Genomic DNA, 14517 nt, shown 5'->3' on the forward strand with positions numbered 1-14517 from the left:
TGTTGGAAAATCACTATAAGCTACCGGAGGGGAACACGGGCGCATTTTTGTGTGTGCCCAACACAAAGGTGCCTGCTCCCTGTGACTCCTCCACTGGTGTCACACCTGGGACCTGGGGGCTGCGGCTCCCCGTGGAGGAACGTGGATGGGGCATCCCATCCTCTGACCCCATAACGTGGGTCCCAGCCTGGCGGTGTGCATCTGCTCCTCTGTGCTGGGAGAGATGGGCCTGGGATGGGCTGATGGCTCCTGGGATGGGGCAGGGTGTTGTTTGGGCAAGGCGGCAGTGATAGCTGTAGGATTGGAATCGCAGGACCCCTGCCACCCGCTCAGCCAAGGAGGCCTTCGTTGCCTTCAGGGAAGGAGATCTGCATTGCTTAAGGAAAGCCCTGAAATCTTTCTCTTTTCTCAAATATTTTAGGACTGTTTGACCAATGAAGACCTCAAAATTTTAGCTGGATGCACTTCTCAGTGCCTTTCTCCTAAGAAAGTTTTCAAAGGGCCAGCAGATTTCCTCCAAGAAACTAGAGATGCTGTTTCATACATGTGAGATTCAGTCTGTGTAATGAAATTAGTTATCAGATGTCTGTTTCGATTCTCATTGCCTTGAAATGTTTTCAGTTGAGCTTTAAAAAGTTAGTATTTTCACAAAGTCCTAAATGTCCACTGTGACGTGTTCTTCAGATGGGTTTCAAGTGTCCTTTGCAGCCCTGGGAGAAATCATGTTGGGAGTGTTTCTGAACTCTTTTGGGTAAATTAAACTCACTAGTCATTTTTAGAAATGAAGCTGTTCAGAAGTCACTTGATTTCCATTTGTTTTGCGTTTTAGTTGTTATTCCAGCCATGTGATGAAAAAGAAGACCTCTTCTCAGGCTTGCTTTGAAGTCTTTATTTTACTCCTGTCTGTGGCAGGAGGAAAAACCTGTATTAAAATGACAATTGTAGTTTAACGAGGGAAGCAAATGCTAACGAGGTGACATACTGTCTTTGGGGCCTGTTTCCTGATGTTCATAAGGGACTAAGAATTGGTTTACTGATCTTTTGGGGAGTAACGATGTGGAGATGCTGCGGGGAGGTGCTGAGCTCCTAGAGGAGCCCCCCTTCTGGCAGGCAAACACCAATCTCCCTGCAAAAGGTGGTGGGGAAGCACGTTATGACTTGAGCAAGCCCTGAAGTATCCAGAGCCAGGCAGGGCATGTAGAAGATGAGAGGTTTGTTCCTTGTTTTTATAACATAGTGGTATTTCCCTTTCTTTCCCATTTAGCATCTTTACTGGTTTAAGGTGTTAAAGGTCTCATTTTTTTCCTTCCACCTGGCTATACTGCTTGCAGTCCTTCAGCAGTGGAGCTGGCTCAAAGGGGCCTTTTCTTCTGCTGATGCTGGTGCGGGAGCCACAAAACCTCAGGGCAGAGTGATCCTCTGCTGAGCAAATGCCCTCAGAGCCCCAAGCAAGTGTCTGCCCACGCAGCTCTGCCTGCTGCGAAAACCCAGTGCAAAGGGCATGGTGTGCCCAGTTTGACTGAGATTAAAATATAAGTGGGTTTTTTTTAAAGAAAAAAAAAATACCAAATGAGCATTTTTTTCCTGGTGTTGAGCAGGTGAGCGTAGTGTCTTAGGGGTGGGCAAAGGTGCTGTGGTGCTGGCACGGCCATGCCCTGCAGAAGCAGCACCCAGCCCTGTCTGGGCAAGCTGGCAGCACCCATCCTGCCCACCCTGCCAGCTGCCGTTCACCTCCTTCAGTACGGGCTTGGACTGCTGCGCTTTGCCAGCTACAAAACTAAGACTTAGAAAGCAAACGTTTGGATTTTCACTATAGATATGTTTTTAAGTAGTACTGTAAAACTGTTCCTTATGCGTCATGCCTGTGGGCTGGTTCTTACCCTGTAAAACTGTCTGCAGCTGTCAATATATAAGGATTTTTTTGTGTTTAGTGGTAAACTTATTTTAAGTCCCAAGTCTCATGAATTGTGTTTGTTTAGTTTGTTTGAAACTCAGGGAATTACCAACTGGGATAATATGGCATCTAAGGAATACAATTTCTAAAACAACTCAAGGTTACACTAATGTGAAAACTTAGTTTAAAAACTACTAGCAGTGTGTTGTCTCAGGATTAATTATAACTGTATTTAAAGCAATGCTCATGTAGAAAGAGAATTATCAAAACCTAATTTTTAAAAAAGTACCTTTTTTTTTGGTGGATGTTGCCACAAATACTGGAATTTTACATCACACATAGTTTATAGCTCGTATTCCACAGCTCTGGAAGAGTTTTTATTGCAGATACGGGGCTACTAAGTTGGGAAAATATTAAAGGAAATAGTAAATTGTCATGCTGCAAATACTGTACCTCATTTGGTGGGCTTGAGTATAGTCCATTGCAGTGTGGGAAGTTGACTTTAGCTGACACTGCATTGATCTTTCTAGGCATTTTTACTACTTCACGCTAAGACCAATGTGTTATTGGCATATTTTTCTGGATTATTGGAAAACGCCACCATGAAGTGTTGGGAAATTGAAATGTCTTTGAAAAAAAATCAAGATTGAATTAATGAAATCTTCTAGTATATGGACTTTAAATATTGTGCCAGATCCCTTCTTGTCTAACTTGAACAAAACAGTTTAAGATATGATATATGCATTCATCAGTTTGTATTGTCCGTAGCTGTGCTGTGCATGCTGTGTAACTTAAGTTTAGTGAAAGTTTTTGTAGGGTGCCAGCACCCTCTTGTGGGCAGTGTAACAGCAGAGAATTTTTGTCTTTTCAAGGTGCAAGTATCAAAATCCTTTACAGGTACAGGTGGTGTCCCCACTCTGATCAACTGCTGGACTGTGTGTGTTTTTGCAGAAAGTAGCTGCTTGACTGAAATACTCTGTTGCTTTGGAAGTGATTTGCCAAACCATTTTAGAATAGTGTATCTTCACACTGATCAAGTCACATAAATATTTTCTTATAACCAGGAGGTTATCTGTAAAAATAAAGCCATCTGTTCCTGATTGAACAGCTGTGCAGTTTATATGTATTCACAGATATAAAAGAAAATTTCTTGTAGCATTAGTCCTTCCTGTTATCCTGTATCCTTCTTACCCTACATCTGCCATTTCTTTCCCACCCCACTGCTGGTAGTTCAGGGATTTTCCAGTTTTGCAGGCACTTCAGGAGAATGCACACTGATGCCAGTAGTATCAAGAAACTGGTGTTTGAAAAGGGGGTTGTAGTGTGAGGTGTTGTTTATATGGATTAAAATAAATCACTAAAAATAAAATAAAATAAAATCTAACAAGACAGCAACTTTAGATTTGCTTGCAGCATAAGTTGGCTGTGATAACACAGAAGTTGATTTTAGTTTCAAGCCACTATTGGCCAAATTTTTTGCTGACCCTTTCTGCTAGAAGGTGCAGAGATTGCAGATTGGGTTGTGCTAAATAGCTGCTTGTACCTCTGGGATGTTTCTTCTGGCCCCAAGTACTAAGCATCTTCAGTCTTGACTTTTTAAATTTTTTTTTTTTAATTTTTTTTTTTCCCCCCCAACCAGGAGTGTGCAGAATTGTTTCTCCCCCTCCCTTTGCTGGCGTTACAAGGGAGTTGGCTCTGTGATTGCATATATGCAGTATGTAGTGTTTATTCTTACAGAATCAGAAATTTGTCCCTTTTAAGGTGAGGAGTTGCTATTTGTAATGCACTTAAATTTGTAAAAGAAAAAAATACTAACTGTGTTTCCTCTTTTTTGCAGGTTGCAGAATCAGCATGTGTCTCCAATAGTTAAAAAGGTAAGCACACCATATTTGCAAATGCATAGCGAGATTCTTTGTTTTCTGATTGATGCATTCAGATCATAACTTGGAGGAGAGAATTCATCTTAATGTATTTAAAGAGTTATTTAAAACTTTATTATTTTATATATAACTTTTATTTATGTTTGTACACGAAATACCTTCAAAGATACTGGATCAGTACAGTTTGAAAATAGAGAAAATATTGTTAAGAAATTATCTAACTTTATCAAGTCAATGTACATGTTACAAAAAATTACTTACCCTTCTGACTGCAAATTTTTATCCAATCCATATTAATAAAATAAATACGCAAAGCTGGCACGTAGGACTTGAGAGTTTGCTGAATGTTTGAGCCGAGCTTGATAACTGATTGTCATGGGAAAGGAGGAAATATGTCCGCTTTGTAAGTCTGTCTCCTAATGCCAAACATCACCCTACCTGCATGACTCTCTTTTTTCTTTCTTTTTCTTTTTATAAAATAATATCAAGATCTTTGAGGCTTTTTTAACTTCCTTTAAAACTATTTTAGATTTTTCTTCCAATTAGCTATTATTTTCCTTAGCACCACTGGGTAGCTGCATCTATTATCTTTTAAATGATTATGAAAATACTGATGTTACTTAATGGGAGATCTAGCCTGCTCAGTTTTCTTCTCTGAATGGTTAACACTTTTTCCTTGGAAGCACATCTTAAATACATTTCTGACAGTCATGGGTATTTGAGGAGTCCTTCAGAAATAACGTATGTTAAAAATTAGATGTTTAGTCCTCAAAGTAAGCCAGTAAGAAGGATACAGACAAAGAATACAAAACTTCATAATAAATATATGTTCCAAAATAGTTTACTGTAGAATGAATCTGCAAACATCGTAAGTTATTTCTGATTTGGAGCTGGGCTCTAGACTTCCTTGGTCAAGGGAACAATAGATGTAAAATCAATTATTGATGTAGCGTAACAGCAGATGGTGCTGTTGGAGTGGATTTAATCACCTGAGGAGTTGAACTGCAAGCTGAGGCATATGGTATCAGAGCTCTTGGGGTTCCTGGTGTGCAGCCAGCAGCTTTGTGTTTTGAGATTTGCTGTGCCAAGCAAATGCTTAGGCTGTAATTAGCTGATACAAATTCTGGTGGCTGCTGCTAATTTATATTCATTCTTGCTGCAGTACACAAAACTTGCGGGAAAACTGCTGTTGGCCTGTAATGTCATCCTTGTGCTTGAAAAATACATGAATTGCATGTGGGAGGAAAAAAATTGCTAAAAGTGCTTACAAAATATGGTATGTGACTATTTCTTCAAAGAGTGTATAAAGTAAGCTGATAATAGTTGCCAAATCTATAAGTAAATGAGATTTGCAAGGATGTTTTTGGTGCATAGAGATTTTAATGTAATTTATATATATTAAAAAAAAGTAGTAGTGAGTTTCTTTTGTGTTCTGTGATTGAACTCTTTTTGTCCTTTCTCCTTTCCCCGGCAGCTCTCCAACTTACCTGATTTGAAGTGAGTCTGGTGGGTACCTAAAGATACGATAGATTATTCCTATGAGTTTTGTGAAGAGTGACGGGTGAAGGAGATGCTTGATAAGTGCTGGGTCTGGCAGAAGGGCTGCACCATAGCCTCGAGCCTCCTGGTGCTATGGAGGGGAAAGGACTATAGATGCCACAGCTACGGAGTGTCCAGGTTGAACTCACAAACACTTAGCCACAAAACCCCATCTGTCACAAGCCAGAAATCCACAGAAACTTAGGCTGGCTTTGTTCTGGTGATCTAGGTGGTAGAGGGGAGAATTGAGAAGCTACGGAATTTTTCCATCAGTCTTGCTGTGTAGCTCCTGGTCTCGCTTGGATTAGTTCACCTCTGGGCTTTTGATGGAGGACACCTCAGTTGTTTTGTGTCTCTGTGTTCCTAATTCAGTGATGCGGGTGAGATGGAAGTGTTCAAGATGTGTAGGTACGTAACCAGATTACCTCTGGGAATTGCTTTTTCTTTGGAGAGAAGGCAGTCCAGTCTCTCCTTGATGCCTCAGTGGGTGTTGAATCTGTGAAATACAAGATGTTATGGGATTTACTGCTTTCAATGAACATGTTAGAACTGAATGCCACGGTGTTGTTCTGGTGGGTTGCATTTGCCTCCTAGCACTCAGCTTTTAACCTGCTTTATTCTAATAAAGCATTTGCCTCCTAGCACTCAGCTTTTAACCTGCTTTATTCTAATCATGCAGACTTTGCAGTATATTTACAGATATTGAATATTTAATCTCATACATATTACAGATAGTGTATTTTTGATTTCCTAAAACTGTTGTTAATGTGCCAACGCAAGTGAATGCATTGGGTCACTAAGTTTCTCTCCCAAGTGCATTGTGTACATTCCTTAGTCAGTAGTCAGATTATAGACATCTTTTTCTCTATTGAAAGCTGTCATCCTTCAAGCTAAAATTATCTTGGATCCTCTTCCTGATTCTCATACCCCAGAGTCAGTTTGCCTTGGGCAGCCGTGGTTAGCAGAGTAGAAGCTGCTTTGGAGAGTAGAGCTACAGGGGTGACCCAGAGGAGTGTTACAACAAGTCCTGCAAATGAAATCTCTGGCAGGTTAGAGCAGATAAATTAATTGTTGAAGGAAAAATCACTTTTGAACTTTCAATACCTAATGCAGCAACTCTGCCCTGAAAGGGAAGGAGAAATACACATTGTTACGTACATCTTTCTCACCTGTGGTGAGAGCAAGGTGGTGAATGTTTCAACAGCTGCAAGAATTATGGTAAAGAGCTCAGCAGTTTCACAGGCTGCTTTTTTGCTTTTAACAAAGCGTGCTGTTTGCTCAAAGGAGGAAAATGAATTCCCATTGCCCTAAGGAGTGTTTTTTCCCTTTTTCTCTCTGTCTATCAATGGTGCTTTTCCTTCAAGGCTGTGTAGATGTAGATACCTCACCCTCCTTGTCCTTTCCCCATCATGCACAGCTTGATGTGGATTGAAATGTCAAACTTGGCCTGAAACTGTTAATTAGTGAGGCACAGAACGGCTAACTTCAATCACGAATTAGGTCTGGTCAGATGGGAAAGCGCTCTGACAATGCGCAGCCAGTGCCCATGCTGTGGACACTGGAGCTGTGGGCTTCCCTGGGGTTTCCTTGATGTCCTCCTTAATCTTGCTGTGATCGCGTAGACCTGTTGGGATGTAGCATTGCAGGGCCTGATGTCAGACCATTGTCACTTTTAAATTAAGCTAATTTTGGTTTCCATGAAGGGAGAAATGATGTTGCTGTGTTAATCCAGAGCATGTTAATCCAGCATCCTCTGGTCTCTGAGCCCAAGTTGGCAGTATTTAGCAAAGGAAGGAGAGATGCTGGAAGCATAAGAAAATGCCTGACCTTTTGTCTGCTACAAAGGAAGATCATACCTTATTGCTCCAGGGAAGACTGGTTTGGGGAGTTGGTCTTAGATGATGATGGCATTTCCTCCTGGGCTTAGATGGGTGGTGAACACGTGGTGGCATGACCATGGCATTGATGGCTTGTTCCACCATGGCAGGTTCTTCTTTTTAAATTGTGTAAACTGAGCACAAATGGTCCTGTTGATATTTCTTCATCCTTGGTGAATTAGTGTCCATTAACATAGATGCTGAAGTAGAACTTCAGCTCCTCTGAAGTGGGGAAGTTTGCAGCCCTTGGCACATAGTCTTCCTGCAGAAATAATTTCAGTCAACAAATTAACTCAGTCTCGGAAGCTTTCCATCACAGACTGGAGATGAAAAAGCTGGTACCTGGGATCTGGAGAACAAGTGCCAGCAGAGGGAACAGGAGGTAGAGAGGTAAGGCTCCTTGTTAGCAGGTCAACCCAATCCCAGTGGTGAGCTTGAATGTGTTGGTTATTGCTAGTGAAGTACTGCTAATTTAAGATGCCAGTGGCAATGTTTTTCAAAAAAATGCCAGCCTGGCTAGTTGTCAAAATATGATGGTCCATGTAAATCATCTACTAGAGTTTATCCAGATTTGATTATGTGCTGTCTTCCAAAGAGCCAAGGCCTGGTATACTGAGAAATTAAGGTCTGAGAGCAGGCGGAGGTGGCTTGTCAGAGAAGTCTCCTCACTCTGGTAACACACTGAGGAAACCCGTGGAGCTTGCACCTCCAAACATCACCTGCTGGAAGATGTTTTTTTTGTCCTGCAAGGTTTAATCTGCAGGCAGGATTAAAGGATAGCTGCAACCCCCAGTCTGTGCTGCTGATCCATAGGATCCACAGGATGAACATGTGTTTGGTTGCTTGCTCATATTGGGGGAACAGGGTAACATCACATTATCCCACAATGTCACATGTTGCTTTTTTGTTTATGAAATGGCTGGAAAATGTTACTGTTAATGTTGACATTGGGAAGTCTCTCTGTCAGACGTGGCATACAAACCCTCGTATGGAAAATGTGTGACTAAAACATTGCTCTTTGAGATTTGCATATTTTTGTATTCCTGGTTTTCACGAATATATTTTGTGCTTTTCTAGGCAATGTATGCAATACATACCTAAGAACATGAGAAACAATTATACAAGATGCTGAAGGCATCTTGGTTTCATGCATTAGGATGTATAAACATTTCCTTGCTTAAGTCTCTCCTTGTTTCTGAGATATGTATAAGGCTGAAGCCACACCAGATTTGCCCTCTTTTTTTAATAACAAAATAAAAATAAATTTGCTTTTCCACACCCAGTAGTGAGGATGTCTTCAATAACATCCTTCTAGGCAAACTGTCCTTCTTTGCCCCTTTCACTTACCAAAGGGTTAATTGTCACATGTGCCTCTTGCGGCGGGTAGGGATGAGCTGCAGCGTTTGTTCATCTTTGTTCATCGGACTGTGCATCGATGCATCCTGCAGTTTGAGGAATGGGCCTCGGCTAGGTGAAGAGAGCGCAAAGCAAGGCAGGGGTAACCCTCCTTTCAGGAATACATCGCTGCCTTGTTGGGAGGGGGCTGGTGGTGGTGGACTGTAGGTGTGTGCATGGCATCTCTTATAGCCACGGCTCTCGGCGTGGGGACCCTCTTCAGCGTGGTCCGCCGGCACTGTAAACGGAGGAGGAAGAAACGATCGGAACGGAAAGGTAGTGTTTTAATTGCTGTAGGGTTGAAACAAAGCACTGGGGGGGGGGGGGGGTGTCATAAACGTGGAGGTTTTCAGGTAAAGTTTGAACCTTCATTGCTAAGTGCAACTTCAGTGTTTTCACTTTGGATTTATAGAGTAAAAGAAATGTTGAAGGATCCTGTTCAGAATATCTCCCAACATTTTATTTTACTTAGCTTTCAAAGTTCAGAAGGAGAGTAGTTTTTAGTAAATATGAAACTTCTCTAAAGCTGCAGCTTTCTGACTTTTACTTGCTTCTAATAAGAGTTTTGTTTCACCTGTCAGGTTATGCTTTTTTGCATATATGCCATTCTCTGTTAACATAAAACATTGGGTAGCCGCTAAATTTTCCTTTCGGGGTATATCTAGTTTTTCCTCAACGATGAGGATAAACCAAGATAGCTGTTAAAAGGGTCCTCCACAACTTTTTTTTTTTGTGTAGTGAATATACAGAATATTCAAACAAAAGAAACACAAGTTGTATCTCTCTTTGTACTTGTGCAGTATGTACTTGATAAAGCCAACATTTAGTTAAAAATCTTTCTAGTAGTCTCTTGGGGAAATAAAAGTGAATACTGTTGTTTAGGCTACTACATTTTGAAGTATTTCTAGTGTTCTTCCTATGTTTGGAAATACTCTGTGGGAAATAGAGACTTCAAAACCAGGAGAGGGTTAGACGTGTAAATATACTGTACTTTTTCATGACTCCACTTAAATTAGCATACATTTAGATGTCGCTTTCCTGTTTGGCATGTAATGCATTTAGAAAAGGGAAGTTTTTTGCAGTACTGCTTGCAATCTAAATATTGCAGGGTGTGCTGCTATGCAGAATCACTTGGCTTCGGTGAGTGTATTTACCTAACAGCTGGACTTAGGTTTGTCGCTCCATGTTAAGAGCAAAAATCCCCTCTACTACACCAGCATAGTACAGTTGAAACCTGAATTTATTTTAGCAGTATACCTGAGAGAAGGCGGTTCATGTAGCCAAGGAGCAGGCTTTCTCCACAGTCCCATTCCACATACAACATGCTGTATATGCACTGACCCGAATCAGTTAACTAGTATTTATGCCAATTATTCTTTATTGTTATTTTTGAAAGCTCTGTAAATCTCTGAGCAGCAATTAAACTTTTTCCTTTATTCTTTTTTTTTTTTCCAAAATATAAATTTTTCCAGTGCTCTGGGAGAGTGTTACTGTAGTTGAGGCACTTATCCCCAAACAGGTTTTTAGGAACAAAACTTGAGAGTTTATTCACACCTGCTGTCCAAGGCAAATGCATGGCTTCAGTGGAGTCCTTTTGGAAGCTGTGCTTGCTCAGATGCCACCAACGATTACCCAATCTCGATGCTGAAGCAGTGCAGAGACTTTGCGCCTGTAGGACCCAAGAGGTTTCTGGATGTCTGTTGCTAAATGGATTATTTATAGGCGGCGAATGAGTTTATTACTGCAGTTTCGCTGCATTGTGAAAGCTGCTTGAATAAAAGTTTTGAAGGTCAAAGATGTAAAAAATGCTGTTCCTTCTTCATAGTGCAATGATAACTGAATTACTAATGATTTCAGAAGTAATCAAACATGCCTTGGCAAGAGAGGAAGCTCTTTTCTGTAGTGAGCAGCCTGTGTTCAGAGTCCTTTTTCTGAAAAAAATCTACCCCCAATTTCTGGAAGCATACGTGGGTCCTATTGTATTTGGAAGGGCTTTTAAAAATCTTTTTTTTTTATTACCTAATCCTGTAGCTCTGGAGGCCAAGTGGGGGGAAAAAAAAAAATAAACCATGGACTACAATGGGAGCAAGTTTGGAAGATTATTCTCCTAATTAATATGTGTATAAAAAGTGCTGAGAAGTTAATTCTCTCTGCCCCAGCTAAGTACTGTCCCCTACATGTTGTATGTACTGTTTGAATTTTATTCGCCAGGAAAAGTAGATGTTATTTGGACTTCATTAATAAGTATATCTAATTCATTCTCTTCAAAGTGTTTTTGACTTTATGGGGGTGGTTATTAGAAGTTAGTTGTAATGGAAGTCAGTGATGTGTTACTTCTATAAAATGCACAGTCGTCTTGCTCTAGTGATGTGCTTGGGATAGGGGAGTCGTAATGAAAAATACACAGCTTCCCAGCATAGCTTCCTACCCAAGGTGCTCTAAGAGGGACTTAAGTGTACTTTATTCCTTGCTTTAGGCATCAAAGTCAGATCCTAGCCTTGGTAGGACAGTTTTAGAGTAAGGTCAAGTAGGTTCAGTCTAGATCAGTTGAGCCGTTGTTTGCCAGGTAAAGGGAGGAGTCTATGGATGCTTGTGGAGTCCATGAACCAAGAATCTGTATCTGTTAGTATAGTAAAATATTATATATATGTTAGTAGTTCTTTTTCTAGCTCTTGGCTGCGTGGGAAGATGGCGTGCACACAGCTTCGTATGCAGTGGGAATGTGCGTTGTTAAGTTGAAATGTAGTGATAGGATCATGTAGGTGGCAGAATCCCACCCCATATGCTCTCCTGAACCCCTTCCGCTCCATGCAAGCTGACTTTTGGTGCCTGCAGCAAAACATGTAGGGAACCAAAGCATGAGCAAGCATGGGCTTACTAGCCTGGGGTCTGTGCTAGGTGACTTCTGCAAAAGAGCAGGTCAGCGAGGAGAGCAATACAGGGGTAATCCACTATTGCAGTCCTGGGGGCTGGAGGAAAGTGCTGAGCACTGCTAACTTTTCTCAAGTGTATTTTTTTATACGGAAAGGATTGGGAAAAAATGTGGTTATTCATTATACACCAAGAATGTATTTAGACTAACTCTTAAACACATATGGTTAAACCTTAGAAGGATGCAAGCGCTTCATTAGAAAATGTGGACAGACAGGTTAGTGTCATTTGGCTGCATTATTTATTACTCTAGCATTGCATCTCTTACATGCCTTACAGCTGTTCTGTCAACTGTCCTTCTTCCTGGCTGTTTATCTTAACTGATGCTTCCAAAATCTGTTTAGCACACTTATTTAAATTAAAAAAAAAAAACAACTGTCTAAATTCTGTCTCTTATAAACTTCAGTAATGCCACCAACGGTCTACATTGATTTATACAAATATTTATGCAACTGGAGTTCCTGTTTACCTATGCTTTTAGCAGGCAGGAGCTTGCTTTTCCTCTACTTTAGGCAGGAGGAACAGGACGTTCAGCTGTGGGGACATGGTGCTGAGCCCAGACTGGTAACCCAGCTCCTCAGGAGGGTTTATCCCTGCCATGGCAGCATGAGGCAGCTGTGCAGCATTTCTTGCTTCTGGCTCGGTTCACGTAGCTCACTGGTCATGTCTGTAGTAATTCTAACAGGAATTGTCCAAGTCTTTTGTCCTTGAGCATGCAGTGGTGCTGCAGGAGTAACTGGAGCCAGTTTGATGTGCTAAATAAGGTGACAATTATTTACAAGTCATGTTGATTACAGTCAACTAATTTCCTCATTTTACACTGGAGTTATGCTGATGCTATATAATGCAAATGTGGCAGTACAGTAAAATGTTTCCTTAGCAGCTCTACTACTTCAGTAAGAACATTGGTTATTTGTTGGTTTTCTTTTTTCTGGGAGGGGAAAAATGTCTCTTTATACTGTGCTTCAAAAATAGTCACCAAGGCTAAAACTAATGGAAAAATTAAGCAAGGTCTGAGCCTACCTAGCTGTCCTGGTTTCGGCTGTGATAGAGTTAATTTTCTTCTTAGTAGCTGGCACAGTGTGGTTTGGATTTAGTATGAGAATAATGTTGATAACACACTGATTTCTTAGTTGTTGCTAAGTAGCACTTATCCTAAGTTAAGGATTTTTCAGTTTCCCATGCTCCGCCAGCAAGCAGGTGTACAAGAAGCTGGCAGGGAGCATGGCCAGGACAGTTGACCTGAACTAGCCAAAGGGATATTCCATACCATAGGACGTCATACTCAGTATGTAACTGGGGGGAGTTGGCCATGAGGAGTGGATCGCTGCTCGGGCATCAGTTACCTGGTGGCGAGCAATTGCATTGTGCATCACTTGTTTTCTCTTGTTTGTTTTGTTTTGTTTTGTTTTATTCATTTTCATTACTATTCTTATTGTTGTTATTATTATTATATTTTATTATTATTATTGTTAGTGTTGCATTTTATTTTACTTTAGTTATTAAATCGTTCTTATCTCAACCCACGAGTTCTACTTCTTTTCCAATTCTCCTCCCCATCCCATTGGGAGTGGGGAGGAGTAAGCGAGCGGCTGCCTGGTGCCTAGGTGCTGTCTGGGCTTAAGCCATGACACTAGCAAAGCAACAAGACTTGTGTTTAGAGTCAACAGCCATGTAAAAGCTTATCTTAATAAATACTTAAGCCTTAAGCAACATCTGAGTAACAGTACAGACCAAGGCGGCTGCTGTGACAGCTGCCCAGCTTGTGCTGCAGGCTTGGCTTGCTTTCCTACCCTCTCTGCAAGTTCGGGCAGCAGCAAATGTGAGTTTTGAAAATTGGGTTTGTTAGGACAGTGGTGACACTCCATCTGGGCTGTGAGGGATGAACACCACTGGGCATCATGCTTCTGAGGGCAATAAACCAAAAGGAGAGGTACCCTCTTCCTATTTTTCTTCTAATTCAGGCTTGGACCTGACACTTGCATCAGCTCTCACTCTCCCAAAATCTCTCTGGCCTGGTGCTGTGATAATTGCACAGATAAGAATTTCCCAGCCACCTGCTCACACTTTTAGTCTTTATTCAGTTACATATATGTGGTGGTGGTGTGGACTTTTTAAAATTGATGTGAAGCTACCTGTGGTCTTTAGGAATACCTCAACTGCCTAAATCCTTTAAAGCATTTTATTGTCTTGGGAGTACTTTATTTTACTGTTTCATACACATTGAAGTAAATAATTCTGAAAAGAATCTTTACTCAAAAGGAAAATTAATTTTTCAGCAGCCTTCCAGGTCCTTTCTCTAATAATTAATTAATTTATTTTCAAGGAAAATTTATCCTGAACTGATACTCACAAGCTTGGAAAACATAACATCTTTTGAAATACAGTACTTTTAGAAGCATCTCACCTTTTTTCAAACATATTTGAAATGCTTGCTTTTTAAACAATAAATATGCTTTGGTTTCAATTAATAATTAATAAAAAATTATTTATCACTTTGGTTTTGTTGTCTTTGCTAATCAGTTCAACGGAAAGTGTATTAAGTCTTCACACTCGCTTCAGTTATATGTTTTAAAACCCCAAATGTGGTTAGTAAGTACATAGAGTTTACATGATGTACTGTGTGCACATGTACAATATACAGTACTGGTAGGGGTAGTTTGAAAACAAGCGAGCATCCCTTTCCCGAATTCAGCATATCATACAACAGGCTGGTCACACTATGGAGATGTTGGAGTTTGAGTCTGATTCCAAAATGCCTCATTGGTCCATTCTTTGTTGTCATGTCATGATAAAATAAAATACCAGTGCTTTCATGATAATGCATAAACATGTCTTTTTGTAGCCCACAAAAAGATTTCACCTTTCATAAACACAATTTTTATACTTTTCAGGCATAGCTGGATTTTAATTATATATTGACTGTGGTATCTGAGCTGTGTATCTACACGGAATGAGTGTTGCTGTTTCTGTTACTGTAGAGAAATATTTCCTCTTAACT

At 40.6% G+C, this 14517-nt stretch overlaps 1 protein-coding gene across 4 annotated transcripts in view; it reads left to right on the plus strand.

The window, feature by feature from the left end:
* Positions 1-14517, plus strand: part of ADARB1 (adenosine deaminase RNA specific B1) — a 91880-nt gene that overhangs the window by 20409 nt on the left and 56954 nt on the right. For all 4 annotated transcript variants that reach the window (XM_030017376.2, XM_030017379.2, XM_030017378.2 and 1 more), the window contains one exon: positions 3732-3768. The gene's annotated coding sequence lies outside the window, so the exon portion shown is untranslated. Of the gene's footprint in view, positions 1-3731; positions 3769-14517 lie in introns of those variants that run through there.

The sequence above is a fragment of the Aquila chrysaetos genome, chromosome 6 (assembly GCF_900496995.4).
Source record: "Aquila chrysaetos chrysaetos chromosome 6, bAquChr1.4, whole genome shotgun sequence".
NCBI lineage: Eukaryota > Metazoa > Chordata > Aves > Accipitriformes > Accipitridae > Aquila > Aquila chrysaetos.